Here is a 15,929-nt window from a genome sequence, read left to right on the forward strand (position 1 = left end):
ATTTCTGCGTATCGTCTCCAAAGAGTAAAAAAAAACTTTTGTAGGTTTGGGTGTACTCTTCTATAACAAGATCCCCAAGACTGTGATGGACCTGCCAATGCATAGCTTTAAGCAATGTGTTAAGAAACATTTACTTAGTCGAGTTTACTAAACTATTGATGAGTTCCTTAAAGATAAAAGCGCTTGTAGGCCATTGGATCAGCTTCCACCTTCACACAAAAACCAAAACTATAAGAAATTGTAATGTTATCATCAATTGAAAATTATAATACTGTATGATTTTTTAAAAAGAGCAACTGTTGAGTTTCTTGCCGGTTTCTTCTCAGTAGAATCTGCCTTCCGAACCGGTGGTAGAATGGTTAGAAATAGTCAGCTGACGTGTCAAAAGTGCTTGTAAACTGAGCCTACTTGAAATAAATGATTTTTTATTTGATTTGATTTGAAGAAAAAAAAATCGTGTAATGTTTTTGAAAATCGGACAATGGGTCGCTAGCCTTATGTAGCCCTGCGCTATGGTTGGATAACTCATCATAAATTTAACTGTACATAATTATAGCTGCCTTGTGTTATGTTGTTTCTTTACAGTAGCAAAAGAATTCATTAAAATATTGATGCGGCGTTATAAATCTTGGAGATATTTTAACAAGATCGCATAGCACGCGATTTTGGAAGATCTGGCGTGTGACTCTAGTTCGTTGTATAAATCTTGCGATCGCCCATCAATATGTATCTATTAAATACGTCTATTATTAAGATTGAAGATATTTTAATGATGATAAAAGACGATGTATATTTTTTTTTTGGTTTCGGAGTGTTACAAGACTGAGGTCCTGGATTCGATCTCCGGATGGTGGGAGGCTTTGGCCGTGGCTAGTTACCACTCTTTTATCTAAGCAACTCTTCAAACAACTTTGAATTTTTTTCAATGAAATTTTACAAGCAATGGATTGCCACAATGCTAACAGCCTGGTGACTGGAGACGTGATTCCTCATGATGATATGTAGAAAATATTAAAAAAATTAGTTATATCATCATCATATCAGTCGATGGAAGTCCCCTGCAGGGCATAGGTCTTTTTTTTAGGTAAGGATATCCAACCATGACGATCCTGAGCTGCCTGCATCCAGAAACCTGCGACTCACTTCAACTCAAGGTGCTGAACTGGCGTTTTATACTTGGTCAATAATTGAGGAGCTTGTAACCTGCTACCTTCCAAAGCCTCCATGGTCCAAACTTCAAACCGTACTTACCTATGGTGGGAGCAAGGGTTGACGAACTTTCAGCCTTTCTAAAATGGTTGTCTGGCTTCATAGGCTCTCGACCTATAAAAGTCCAAGATCCGTATTAGAAACGACCTTCACCAATCTGTTTAATGGATGAAAAGTGTTTTATATCAAAAATTAGATTGTCAATAAAATGTTACGAGTAGGTTGCCTCAAAAACTCCTTTCCAAACTATGAATAATGATAGTTAATAATGGTTAATAATAGTTTGGCCAGGGATTTTAAGGTAACCTACTGTAAAATATTTTTAATCCATTAAACAGATGGGTGAAGTTCGTTTCTAAATTGGATCGTCTACCATAAAGACAGACTCATGGCACGATTTATTTCAACGGTATACACTATTGTTTGCGATATTCGCTGCATCGCTGGATAACAATACCTCACTTCAACGCCTGTAACGCACAACGATTAATTAGTAAGTTATGAAACCGTTGCATAATAGGGGTTCAAGGTTAATAAAGGAAAAGCGAAACTTTATATGCAATAAATTCTCGTTTCGTACTTTACTTTATCTTTATTATTATTTAATAACAATAGAACTTTTGAGCTAAATAATAAAGTTACTGTTTTTTATGCAATATACGAGTAGGGTTGCGATTGAGTAAAATTATGCCTGATGGAAAAGCGCGTTAATGCGTCTAAGTCGGAGCGCGCTTATTTAGAAGATGTCTATTCACTCTTGCTTTGAAGTTGTTTAAATTATAAATGTCAAAAAACACAAACGCCGGAAGGGCATTCTAAATTTTTGCTGTGCTATTTAGAAATGTAAATGCAAATCGTTTCATACGAGTTGCCTGGATATCCTCGACGTATGTGGATGCACCGTTCGCGGCGTCTTGCTATTCTGTGGTAGAAAGGAGAAGTAGGAACAAGATGGTGAAGTTCTTACTCACACTCACAAAAACACATATAGAGATTTCATTTTATTCGGAGAAACAAACAAAAAATTCGGTTGTCTGTAAAGTCGGTTTACTGACGATAGTTGAACGAAATTTTTTTTTTTTTCGAATTTTTTTTTCAAATTTTTTTTTTGATTTTTCGAAAGAATATGTTCGCTTTTTCTAAAATACTGTTTATTAATCTTCATAGACCAGAATATACTTTATTTCTTGCAAAAAAAGTTGGCCCTAGAGAGAGAGAACGACACATGACGTCACCTTTTTTCGAGTGTGCAGCCGGCTCCATCGAATTATAAGACGTTGTCACGGCAAAAACTTCTGCAAACAACATGAATCCAGATTACAATATATTCAGCAAGATAATGTTTCTAGAAATATCTTGTTAACAGGATTACTTAATACCTCGACTGAAAGTATTGGGAATGTGTATTGTTCGTACTCGTAACGTTAATGAAGATTTTCGTTGAAAAGCGTTGGTTGAAAAGCGTATTCTGAATTCATACAAGGAAAACATAATTAAAAACTTTTTACTTTATTTCAGGTAGAAAAGGTACTTCATCAATCAATTTTTATTCGCTCTAAAATTTATTCTACCAACACCTACCATAAGTAAGTCATGATGGTAATGGATGATAAATCCTAGATTTCGCTTAGCTTTCTGCTTTAGCTTCAAAATGGCTTCAAGCAACCCTTCGCCGTACACCTTTAAAATTTGCATACATGATAAGTTGACACAAAACTCGTGACTGTGGACATGGTTCCTCATATCTTTCCGGAGAACAATGGCCTTATCTTCATCATCATCATTAACAAACAGGTGATGGACGCCCACTTCTGGACATAGGCCTCTTGCATAGACTTCCAACCACCACAGTCTCAAGCCGCCACCATCCAGCGGTTCCCTGCAGCCCGCTTGATGTCTTCAGTCCACCTTCGACCAACACTACGCTTTCCGGTGTGGGGTCGCCATTCCAATACCTTGGGACCCAAAAGCCCAGCAGCTCTTTGATATGCCCTGCCCATTGCCACTTCAGCTTCGCGACTCGCCGAGCTATATCCGTGACTTTGGTTCTTCAACGGATCTCCATATTTCTGAGTCGATCACGCAAACGCAAATTGGTCCAATGCCACTAAGATCTAAACTCCATTGTAATAACGTACCGCACTTACTACTTACCTAGCAGGACCATGGACTGACTGGTAAACTTTTCAGACAGAGTTTTTATAAAAATAGCAAAGGTCTGGCTACCGCAGGTATTTAGATCATACATAGTTGTTTAAATTTCATAACAAAGTAGTTAAATACTTCCTAACATGAAAATAAGTGAAAAAGCATACGGTCTCGTCAAGTTCTCGTAATTATCGGCCATTTACCGGTTCGATATAAAAGGCACCCGAAACAAGACGAAACTCAAAACAGTATACTCATGCATCACAAAAAAAAAACACCATCCCAAAACGTCAAAACCCGTCAAATTCTCATTGTCATCCACCGCAATCAACATGTCCCAGATGACGTTATAAAAGAAACTCGCCTTGCCTCGTGATTTATTTATGCCGCAAAGTGTATACTGTTCCGACGCATCGATTCATTAAAAAATATATTATAAAATCATGCGGCGCAAGTCGCCAGAGAAGCGTGGAAGGCAAAAAGTTGTCCGGCCGCCTATATACAGAATTGAAAATGAGTACAATCCGGAAGCGATGCCTCAGTATTTTCAGGTTATGTATACGCGATTCTTATAAATTATTTATTACGAACCCTTATTGGTGGGAGCGCTTGCCTTTTTGCACGAAATACAATGGATGCCCGTCGTCGTTCTGCAGACCAGTGGAGTCGATGTAAATTATAGTGTATGCGATTTTAATTGAATGTTTTTCATATGTGACATTTTGCGGTCTTTTGCAGTTTGAGAGACGGCTTATTGGTTATGTTGTTTAAAAAAGGTGTACAATTGTGTTCTGATCAATCCAATAAAAATGTATAAACTAATCTATACAAATACAACTGGTAATGTAGGTACTATTTGTGATCAGCTTGGAAGACTATGTATGATTACAGTATGCATAAATAACATTGAGAGCAGTTAGGAATACTGTAAAGCATTTCTCAAGCTGTAATTCACATAAATACCAACAATTTTCTGACATGACGTAATTTTTTTTATTTTAAACGTATTTCCTTTTACGTGAATGTTTAATTATAGATTTCAGTTAATGTTTTGGAAGCCAGAAAACTTGCTTGGGTCAATCGCAATTCCTTTAATTCTTACGCAATCGTGAACCTCGGGAAAATTAAACACAGGACCAGTATTCGTAGAAATATGCAGGAACCTGTTTACAGAGAAGTATTTTTGAAAATATTTTTTGATATTGATTTATTGATACGTAATCAAGTTTTTATAATACCTAAGACTCTTCAAATCACATGTACCTACTCTAGAGCTGATTTTTCATGATGACAATAATTGTAAAATTGTCTATAATTCACCTCAATACTATTCAAATTAAAAAAAAATGTAATGGCGGAAATAATGTTTATGCGACAAGCTCAATTAAAACCATAGATCCATACGCTAGCAGTATTAAATTATTTATATTTACGCCTGGAAATTTTTTATGGCAATACTTGCAAAATGGTGTAAGCATTTTTTTTTTCGGAAGACGTTTTTGAAATACAACTACATGTACTTGTACATATAGAATCCTATAATATTAACAATAATAAGATATTCTATACTACAGCCATGCTCGATGTGTACTGTTTACCAACAAACAAATTGAAAATTATGGTATATTTCACACTTTATAATAATTTTAATTAATTTGATCTTAAATTAATGATATTAAATTCGATTAATAACTTAGAACAATTAGATATAGTTAATATATATATTTTGAGTAACATTTTATAAACAAACAATAGATACTTAATATAAAATAAACCTTTTTCTACCTTCATTTCCAATTTTTTGTTGGTAAACAGTACACATCGAGTAATGAAATCTCATATTTGTAGAGTTTTGTTTTCGAGCTTTGCACAAGTATTCGTGATATCCAGCAGTCAAGCTTATGGCTCGCTGTAATGGAACCGAGATGCTATGCTCCATCTTCTTTGCTTGGTGAAGCTAGTATCGGTCTCTGGACTGTTTGGATACAACCACGTAAGTAATGATAATGCCCTTCCGGCGTTTGTGTTTCCTGACACTTATAATTTGAACACCTTTAAAGCAAGAGTGAATAGGCATCTTCAAGGTAAGCGCGCTCCAACTTAGACCGCATTAATGCTTACCATCAGGCGTAATTGTAGTCAAGCGTTGGGTGAGAGAGATGCATAATAAAAAAATGAAAAAAATTAATGATAATGTTTGTGTAAAATCTATGTTTTTTTTTTATTTTCGGATTGGCTTCATATCTTGATTCCGACACATAATAACCAATTGGATTATTTTTAAAGTTCTAGTCAGGCCCAGTGCCGGTTTAAGGAAGCTTGATACTCTAAGCAATATTCCCCCATTCGATGGGTCTATTAAGGATACATAGAACTACAAAAAATGTATGTTTGGTGCCTCTGGGGTCCACCCCCCCTTCTAAACGGGATACCTTAAGCAATTGTTTAAATAGCCTAAAGGCTAATCACAGACTGGTCAGGCTTTTTGTTTTAGTTGCATAATATTGTGGTCTTTCTCTTATAGTATAAACTATTACTTACTTATAAGTTAAACGCGCCTCCACCATGATTTACTTTGATAATGTTTTGTCCGATTCACCATAAATACCTATCACATACACAAAGTTTGAGGGATAAACAATTCTGAAGGGTCAAACTTTTATAGATCATCAAGTCTTCCATAAATGGGTCCAACTTTCAAATCTCCAAAATCAAACACGGGCCTTAACCGCTGGATTTCTACTAGTGGATATATCAATTATATTTAGAGGAGAAACACATATTACAAGTCTGCTTGAAACAAATAAGGAAATGGATGAGTAAGATTGTTTTATTAAAATGATTTATTTAACCCCTAAACCCTTTATCAGAAGGCTCAAAGTCACTCAGCGGACGACGGTACGAGTTATGCTTGGAGTTTCAATGCGTGATCGAATCAGAAATAAAAAAAAGACGAACCAGTCACTGACATAGCTCAGTGAGTCGCGAAGATGAAGTGGCAATGGGCAGGCCACATAGTTCGAAGAGCCGATGGATGTTGGGCGATCCTGCACCGGTAAGCGCAGTGTTAGTCGACCCCCGACTAAGTGGACCGAGGACAACAAATGAGTTGCAGGGAGCTGCTGGATACTGGCGGCTCGAGACTGTCGTATTTAGAAGTCCATGCAAGAGCCCTATGTCCAGCAGTGAACGTCCATCGGCTGTTAATGATGAATCCCTGAACAGAATATACTCGTAGGTAAGTAAGCCTGGTAAGTAAGTTGAACAAAAGTGATAGCAGATGTCATGCTCCAAAGTGATATAATTAATTCAGTACCAACAAGATGAAGATACATTTCATAATGTCATTCTTCTATTATTTTTTTTTGACATTTAATATTTGTTAATTTTTTTGCATAATTTACCCAGCAATCTTCTCCTGCCTTCTGGTTCCGAACAGCAATTGGCCAATTATTTGATCACGATATACCAAGCATTTGGCATATCAAGTGGCTCGCAGCCACAAGGTGATAGACGCTCGGGGAAACCTCCGAGTACATTTGTCCGGGTTTCCTTTTGTGGTCTTGTGGTAAGCCTATTCTTCATTTATATTATTTTAGAACTACGTAAAGGGTACCTAACCCTTTAAAATATTTGCTATTTAAAACTCAAGCTATATTTTTCCGCAAGTGTTGATCTTACTTTTAATTAGCAGACGCCCTGCGTAGTTCCCGTTTCTGTGAGAAAATGAAGATAAAATTTAGCCTTCGTTACTAGGTGAAGATGTAGCTTTCTATTGGTAAAATAGTTTTCAAAAGTAGATCCAGAGATACTCCTACAATCTCCCTAACTCACAAACTTTACGTCTTTATAATATTATTCAGCAGCAGTGATAATACTCTACTCATTAAATTTATTTTAAAAATATGTTCTTGGGGAAATAATGTTCTAGGTCCTAGGTTACTAGATATTTGCATAATAGCAACCTTTTCGCTGGACATTCTTAAATATTATATTCGTAGGGCTCCTGCGGCTTGATTTAAAAAATAAATATTTAAAATTCATTGATTTCAAGAAAGCTTAGTTTACAAGAATTTTTGAAATATCAAGTCAGACAAAGAAGACTCTACCATCGGTTCAGAAATCGGTTGAGAAGCCGGCTATCTATACAACAGTTGCTCTTTTAAAATTATTTACAATGAATCGTCGTCAACCCATATTCGGCTCACTGCTGAGCTCGTGTCTCCTCTCAGAATGAGAGGGGTTAGGCCAATAGTCCCACGCTGGCCCAATGCGAATTGGCGGACTTCACACACGCAGAGAATTAAGAAAATTCTCTGGTATGCAGGTTTCCTCACGATGTTTTCCTTCACCGATTGAGACACGTGATATTTAATTTCTTAAAATGCACACAACTGAAAAGTTGGAGGTGCATGCCCCGGACCGGATTCGGACCTACACCCTCCGGAATCGGAGGCAGAGGTCACATCCACTGGGCTAACAATGAATAAAATTATAAAAAACATGAAAAATTTTATAATTTTCTCTTATAAAATAAAATATAGAACTAATGAATGGTAGAAATGGTGATACTAACTAACTCCGTAGTTACGTACTGATGGTGATACCATGACTTGATGGGTGACAACCTTTCAGATTATTTTTTTCAAAGTCTTGTTTCGGCTCACTGCTCAGCTCGAGTCTCCTCTCAGAATGACAGGCGTTAGCCCAATAGTCCACCACGCCGGCCCAATGCGGTATGCAGGTTTCCTCACGATGTTTCCCTTCACCGTTTGAGACATGATATTTAATTTCTTAAAATGCACACAACTGAAAAGTTGGAGGTGCATGCCCCGGACCGGGATTCGAACACACACCCTCCGGAATCAGAGGCAGAGGTCATATCCACTGGGCTATCATGGCTATTATTTTACCTATAGTTTTTATAGTTACCTACACTTTTTAGGGTTCCAAACGTACGTAGTACAAAAACGGAACCCTTATAATATCACTCGCGCACATTTTAATGTCTGAAAATCTTCTAATTTACTATTGCTTGCCAAAACAGCAATAAACTCCCTATTATTGTCCATTCAATATGTTAATGTTGTGTCGAATAATCGAACGATCTTCGTCTTGGTGGCCATTGTAACTCTACAAACCAATTTCGTTACTGGTTCACTCCTATTTGGGTGTAGCCCACCGGTCACAATCGAATGATATAAAAAGTTGTAACTGCCTGTTTAAAGTTTTAGCAGTCCAATTCAAGTATCAATTGGGCTTAAAATCTGCAATCATAAATATACATTACTATTTTGAGAAGGATACTACTATTATTTTGATAAGGATTTAAGTTTAGTTGTGTAAATAATGACGTAAACCTTACTACATGAATTAAATAATTTATTAAAGTACAAAAGGTACTATATCTGCTAAAATATAGAAGACAGATATATGCTGTCGCTATATTTTTTGTAGAAAACGATGTGTTCTGCAAAGTTGTAGTACATTATATTATTCTAACATCAACAAAAGTTTTGGCAGCGCACGCCATGCCAAATAATACTTTTGTACACCTCGGGTAACATTATTGGAGTTTAAGGAAGGATCCCTAATTTTTTTGAAAATATAATATAGCCTAAAGCCTTCCTCGATAAATGGGCTATCTGTCACTGAAAGTATTTTTCAAATCGGACCAGTAGTTCCTGAGATTAGCGCGTTCAATCACACAAACAAACAAACTCTTCAGCTTTATAATATTAGTATAGATTATTTACGATGAAAATAAAATATACAGTACGGCAAATAAACAAAAGCGGATTCAGATTGTATATATACTACTCTTCACAGGATTTATAAATATGGAAATTATTGAATTGCAGGCGAAAACTGCAACAGTTCGTCGAAGCGTAAATCCCGTATTCTGCGAAAAGTTATCGATAGTGGAAATGTTTCCAAACATGAGTCAATTTATCCGCTTCGAAGTTTGTTCGGCTGAGGGATGCTTTATTCGAGTTTTGGCTTGCGCTTATTTAAACTTGGGACAGATATCTCATGATGGCGAAAATGGTTAGTTTATTCAAATGCTGATGCTGAACCTTAGTATAACGAAGCTTCCCGATTTAAAAAGTACCTGAGTGCTTAGTGGGAGTTTTCAATGTTTTCATACTTTTACTATTGTGTTAACGTAAATGCGAATTTGCAGGCAGGTCATCTCCTCCCGGACAAAAATCCAGGTGGGGGTACGGGCCTCGAGGCTATGCCTCCTTGCCCGGGTAAGGCGCGGGGGATCTTGTTCTCCCGGTCATGTTCTTCCAGCCCCTTTCGGGGCTGAGACCTTTCGGCCTAAGGGTAGTCGACGATGTCAATCATGTGCCCCGCGCGGACTGCAATTACTCGCTATCCTGCGCTGGGGCGGTGTCAAATCCGGTATGTGCGTCATCCATCTCGTCGCCATCTTCGTCGCCGAAAGCGTCTGCGCCTGCAGGTTCGGCCACTAGATGCAGGTTCGGCCACTAGATCATTGAAACCGTTTTTTCATTAATTTACATGGAATTGAAACCGTTGTGCAGTAGTGCAACAGATGGCGCTGTTTCGTTAGAAATTCGCGTTTACGTTAACGTGATCGACACAGTATCAAACTGCCAGTTTCAGTTAATAAATGAGTGGATGGGCAGTATGGCCTGTAATATAGCAACGCTAAAAATTGATATTAATGTTAAGAAGATAATGTGCCACGTTCTGTGCCTGACACGTTTAAATCATCTAAAATTAAGCGAAGGCATCAGAAATAAGAACTGAAATATAGTCTTTCGAATTACCGTTGTATAAAATTGTAATAGGACAGGATTGGAAATTGCAATGGAAAAATTAAATGTATTTTTTGAGTGACACACATAAGAGTGTGCAATATGTAATTTGGTGGTTACAAATGGTTCTGAATCTCAGATTTTGGAAAAGTTAGGAGCCTGATATTTGAGTAAATGATATTTCAAAGTGTTAGCTTCGTTATGACTATACAAAATACACAATTTGTAAATCTTTTTTCGATAGTTTATTTTTTTGAAAAATACTTGTTTTGCTCACATTTTGCTTTCAATCTCAGGAAAAGCAAACTTATTTTCTTAAATTTTTGTTTTGTATAGAAAATTAGGTATATATCTTGAACATGGCCATTTTGTTTTTCGTTATGTTGTTTAATTTACTTGCAATTAGGTAAAAATAGTTTTGGCGCTCACGTCATAAAATTTGCGTCGCGCGTCAATCGCTCCGTGATCAATTTTATCCATATCTTACCGACGCGCTGCGCGCTCTTAAGACTATAATAGTTTCCATTCCAAGTTTCAGCTCAATCCATAGTTTTTACACCAATAAAAACTTTCTCGTTCATTGTTATAACGTAGGATAGTACTTTAAAGATGTACATTTTATTTTTGAGGTTTTTTGCCGACATTTGGCCCATCGCTACTTCATATGTACGGCACATCAATTGGGTCTCTTGGGGTGAATGAAGGATCTTTTGGGATAAATGAAGATGGACCCTATCACCGTGGTACTTTATTGATTGCGCTTAACACAATCGTACCGTTTTATCAGCAAACACTTAGAAGTATTACCAAGGAACCCGTCGCTCCTATGAAACCGGTAAAAACATCACATACTCGTATATTATTCATTAAAGTAATGATTTAATTTTTTTTACATAGTCTGGTAAGTTTATTGATAACACTTCCATGATATGCGGGCGACAGGGGGAAAGAATGCGCGGATGTTAAATTGTGCGTACGGAAAAGTGACGTGCATCAGTCGTGGGTTTTTCATCCATCGCTACACGCCCCCCGGCCCGCTCGCAAAATCGGGAGTGTTTCGAACGAGGTTGCCAAGCTATAGGTACCTACGCAATTAAAAAAGTTCATCAATTTGGTAACCTCAATATTGAATACAGCAACTCAGAATATATCCTAAACTAAAGGTTTTTCCATCTCACATCCCATTCTTCTCCATACCACGTCTCTTAGACACGGCATCAGCAGCACATCTGACGATGAAGTCCACAGTTGGCCATAGGTCTTCTATAAGGACTTCCAAATACCACGGTCTTGAACCCTCAACATCCAGCGTTTACTGGGCTACGGGGATGTAATCCACTTGATGTCTACCTTATAAAGGTCGACCGACACTGCACTTTCTGGTGCTGGATCGCAGCATAGCTCACTCCGTCATCCATATTCTGTGCCTTCTTATGAGATACAGTGCTGCCGTCTTAATTAAGAAGGGCACAACTAACATTTTTTTCAAAATTGAGTTATATACATATTTGGAATCAGGAAAAAAGGCCTATCTGACTAATTTTTGGTGCATTTTTAGCAACAAACTAGACAAAGATAGCATATGCTTGTAAGGGCACAACATTTACAAAATGTTAGTTGTGGCCTTTTTAATTATGACGGCAGAGTGGGACCTATGACAATGTCATTAAATATGTATTTTAATTATTATTTGTGTCTAAGGAAAATCTGTGGCTCATGGAAGATTTTTGTATATTTTGTCCAATATTTGAGGTGTCGTTATTGGACCGAGAAATAGTTGGTGCATTTTGTGGCGTTGCTATTACAATTAGTGAGATGCCTTCAGACAACTTGGCTGAAGACGGTAAATATAAAACTTATTTTCAAGATGTGAGTTATTTATTTACCGAGATTTTCATATTTATCTTATATTAAATACCTAATAGGAAACACCCCACGGTTTCACCCACATAGTTTCCAGTACTCTTACGGGAACCGAAACTATAGTAAATATACTGTCGAAATGTAGTGTATAACACTAACAAATAACGGTAATTGTGGTAAATGTTTATTCAAAGTAACTTTAGTAAATCTAGACCAATAGTACTCAACCTTTTTCATCAAGGGGCCACAAACAGGGGTATAGTCATAGTATCGTAGGCCGCAAAAAATAAATAAATCATTTCTTAGGTTTTCGTAATAGGTATGATAATAGTTTTTACCCGACTGCAAGAAGGGTTATGTTTTTCGCGCGTATCTTGTATGTATGTATGTATATATGTATGTATGTTTGTATGTATGTAATATTCTTTATTACCTCATATCTTTCAAACCACTGAACGGATTTACGTAATTAGGATATCGTTAGATTTGTCTCAATTACCCAAGTGTTCTTAGATAGGTGACACTAAAAAAAAATAACAAGACGACTGTGAGACTCTATAGACTCGAGGTGAAAAAAATTTATTTTTTTCTAATATTGCAATATGGGTATCAAATTCAAGTGCTTCTTGTGAGGATTCTAAAATGGTATATCATGACCATGTTAAAAAAAAACTACAATTAGAAAAACGTTATTTATTAGTTGTCTATACAAAATACGCGAGGCGGATGACTATAGGTGCAAGCAGGTTTGTGAAGTGAAGTTATAAAATAGACTAAATTAAATAATCGGCTAAGTGCGAGTCCGAGTCGAGCGTTCCGTAGAATTTATTGAATATATTGAGCGTTCCGTAGAATATATTGCTTAACCTCGGTTGGACGTATAAGTTATCGTACTTTGTAATAAACGTAACAAATAAATCCGAAATTAAACAGTCGGCACCTATTAAATAATGTAGAAGAAAATAATTCTATCCAATATCTAAGGTCCCGACTGTTTTCTAATTGCTTTCTACACTTCTGGACTGAGCTTGTTTTATTTCTTTATGCAGTCGGGTTTTTTTATTTGTTTAATTATTTTTTTAAATTGCGTATAAATCAAGAGATGCTAATAGTACAGTACAGTACGCGTGAGGCGTCGGGCGACTATCGGTGGGTAAAAGGCCCGCGGGGTTAGTTTCCATAATGTTTTTTTTAATATCAGATGTCCTAGATGGGCCAACAACAAAAGCCGGGAAGGCCGCATGCGGCCCGCGGGCCGCAAGTTGAGTGTAGCGCATCTAGACATAACCCTACATCACCACAAACTTCACCTCTGTATATTAGTATAGATTATTGGCAAAAATATTTTTTTTTTCAGAATTTAAGTACATGATGAACGAAACTCGTGAGTTTTATATTTTATTATCATATTATTTAATTATAAAATATGATGAAATGCAAGATTATACTATTTTTTTGTTAAAGGAGCACATAAGATGCATTATACAGGATGTTTGAAAGTAGTTGACAATCAGCCTGTTTATGGCTACTTATTTTTCTGCAACGCATTCCCTGTACTTCAAATCGCTACTAGACTTCCAGACTTCAGATTCAGGATGTATAGAAACAACATGATCCACGGAATTGCTGCTAATTTGGTACTTATTTTTAACAGTCTAATCCTTTTTGTAAAATACAAAAATTGTTGCTTAATATGATCTCTTAAAGTTACCCACACAGATAAGTCTTCAAATTGATCAGTTACCTAGTGTAATTGATAAGGTTCTCAATATTTTATCTCTTATCTATTTCGCAACAATTCTTGTAATAACAGCACGTGCCTTAACCATCTTCAAAAAAAGGAGGAATTTCCCAATTCAACGTGTATGCCTTTTTTTTAATGTTTGTTACCTCATAACTCGACTAACTTGGAGCCAAAATAACAAAGTGGATATGACCTCTGCCTCCGATTTCGGAGGGTGTGGGTTCGAATCCGGTCCGGGGCGTGCACCTCCAACTTTCCTGTTGTGTGCATTTTAAGAAATTAAATATCACGTGTCTCAATCGGTGAAGGAAAACATCGTAAGGAAACCTGCACACCAGAGAATTTCTTAATTCTCTGCATGTGTGTAGTCTGCCAATCCGCATTGGGCCAGCGTGGTGGACTATTGGCCTAACCCCTCTCATTCTGAGAGGAAACTCGAGCTCAGCAGTGAGCCGCATATGGGTTGATAACGACGACTTCATAACTCAAAAAATAACCTAAAAAGCGAAAAATAACAAGGTATGTACTGCCTTCTGATTACTTTGAATCCAACCCTGAGATGCATTACCTCAAGCCGTATAAATCATGAAGTTAAAGGATTTTCAGACAGTTCTTTCCCGTATTTCTTTCAGAAACGGCTTTAATTAATACGCCACTGGCTTGTCACTGCGTTCAAAGTAATCAGAAGGTAGCACATACGATGTTATTTTTCGCTTTTTAGTTATTTTTGTGATTTTTATTCGGTTGAATTTTTTTGTTAAAAAGAGTGTATTGTAGTAATAGGATACTATAATGGAGCGTCCAACGTCCATTAAGCTGCACTTTTTCGCTCTCGAAATTCGAATTCGCTTTTATGTACCCTACCAGGAGAGAAAATATTCGATATCCATGATTTTATTGTATACCTATTATATTTTTCGTATATTGTTTTGATCTCTACCTGTATTAACAATAACAATCATTAAGTTAAACATATGTCTACTTTTCACGAGTCTATTGAGATCATGAATTTATTGACAAATAATTACATTATATACAGTTAGGCAAAAGCTGATCGTCTACACTTACTCTTATATATATCACAACAACAGAACACATAAATAAGCACGTTATTGGGTCAAAATTTTTAATAGATAGATGTTGGTTTGACGATTCAGTCGACAATGCACTCACTACAACTAGCGAACGCTACGACGGCACTTTTAAGTAACCTAATCAAATCGAATCCAGTCCGGTTTGTCGTCACACTTGTAAATATACTATGTATCATCGTCATCTCCTTACGCTTATCCCACTTAAGCGGGGTCGGAAAAATATGTCAATCTTTTCCATTCGTCTCTATTACTCGTCAAATCATTATCCACTCCTTTTACACACATGTAATCTTTCACACAATCCAACCATCTCTTATTTGGCCTTCCTCACCTCTTATGTCCTTCCACTTGCACATTCAACATTTTTCTAGTAATATGACTTTCCTCCCTTCGCATTACATGTCCATACCAAGCTAACTTTCTATTCCTCATTTTTTCTGTCACTGGCGCCACCTTCAGACGTCCTCTTATTTACTCATTCCTTATTTTATTTTTTCATTTCATGCATTTCGTTCACATGCATTCGTTACCTATCCTTCCCTTTCACCGCCCAATATTCTGATATCAATATTCATACAGCACGACAGGTCTTACAACAATTATGCCTGTACTATACCTATACTATGTATATTATACCGAAATTGGAGCAAAAGAAACCATTGTTTGTCTAACACAAACATACTCAAGTAGTGGTTCCTCAATACTGTCACGCTCAGATGACAGTAACTATGTGTAAATAGTCTTAACAATGTACATTTCAGCCCGCTATTCACTACACGAACATAGAGCCTCACTCCACGCTTTACTAATTATAAGATAAATCCGTCATTGCCCACACCACACTAGCACTCAGTCATTTGAAGCTCTGAGGCCTCTGAGACCAGACCCTTATGTATTTTGATGAGCCGTGCACATGCAGTTGTCTTTGTTGGTTGCTAACACTATGCCATCGGTCATAATATCAAGTTCAGCATTAAATAAACCATGCACTTTTACCTCCATGTACAAACTAGTCAGGGCAGTGGGCGTGCATAAGTATATTCTGTGGTCCCAAACAGGTTTGTGTTATCCTTAGAATAGGCA

The 15,929-nt window shown here is 36.9% G+C and overlaps 1 pseudogene; it reads left to right on the forward strand.

Annotated features, from left to right (window-relative positions):
* The first annotated feature begins 3,800 nt into the window (after nt 1-3,800).
* LOC128199741 (otoferlin-like) overlaps nt 3,801-15,929 on the forward strand; it is a 37,021-nt pseudogene continuing 24,892 nt past the window's right edge.

Source organism: Bicyclus anynana, chromosome Z (assembly GCF_947172395.1).
Source record: "Bicyclus anynana chromosome Z, ilBicAnyn1.1, whole genome shotgun sequence".
Lineage (NCBI taxonomy): Eukaryota > Metazoa > Arthropoda > Insecta > Lepidoptera > Nymphalidae > Bicyclus > Bicyclus anynana.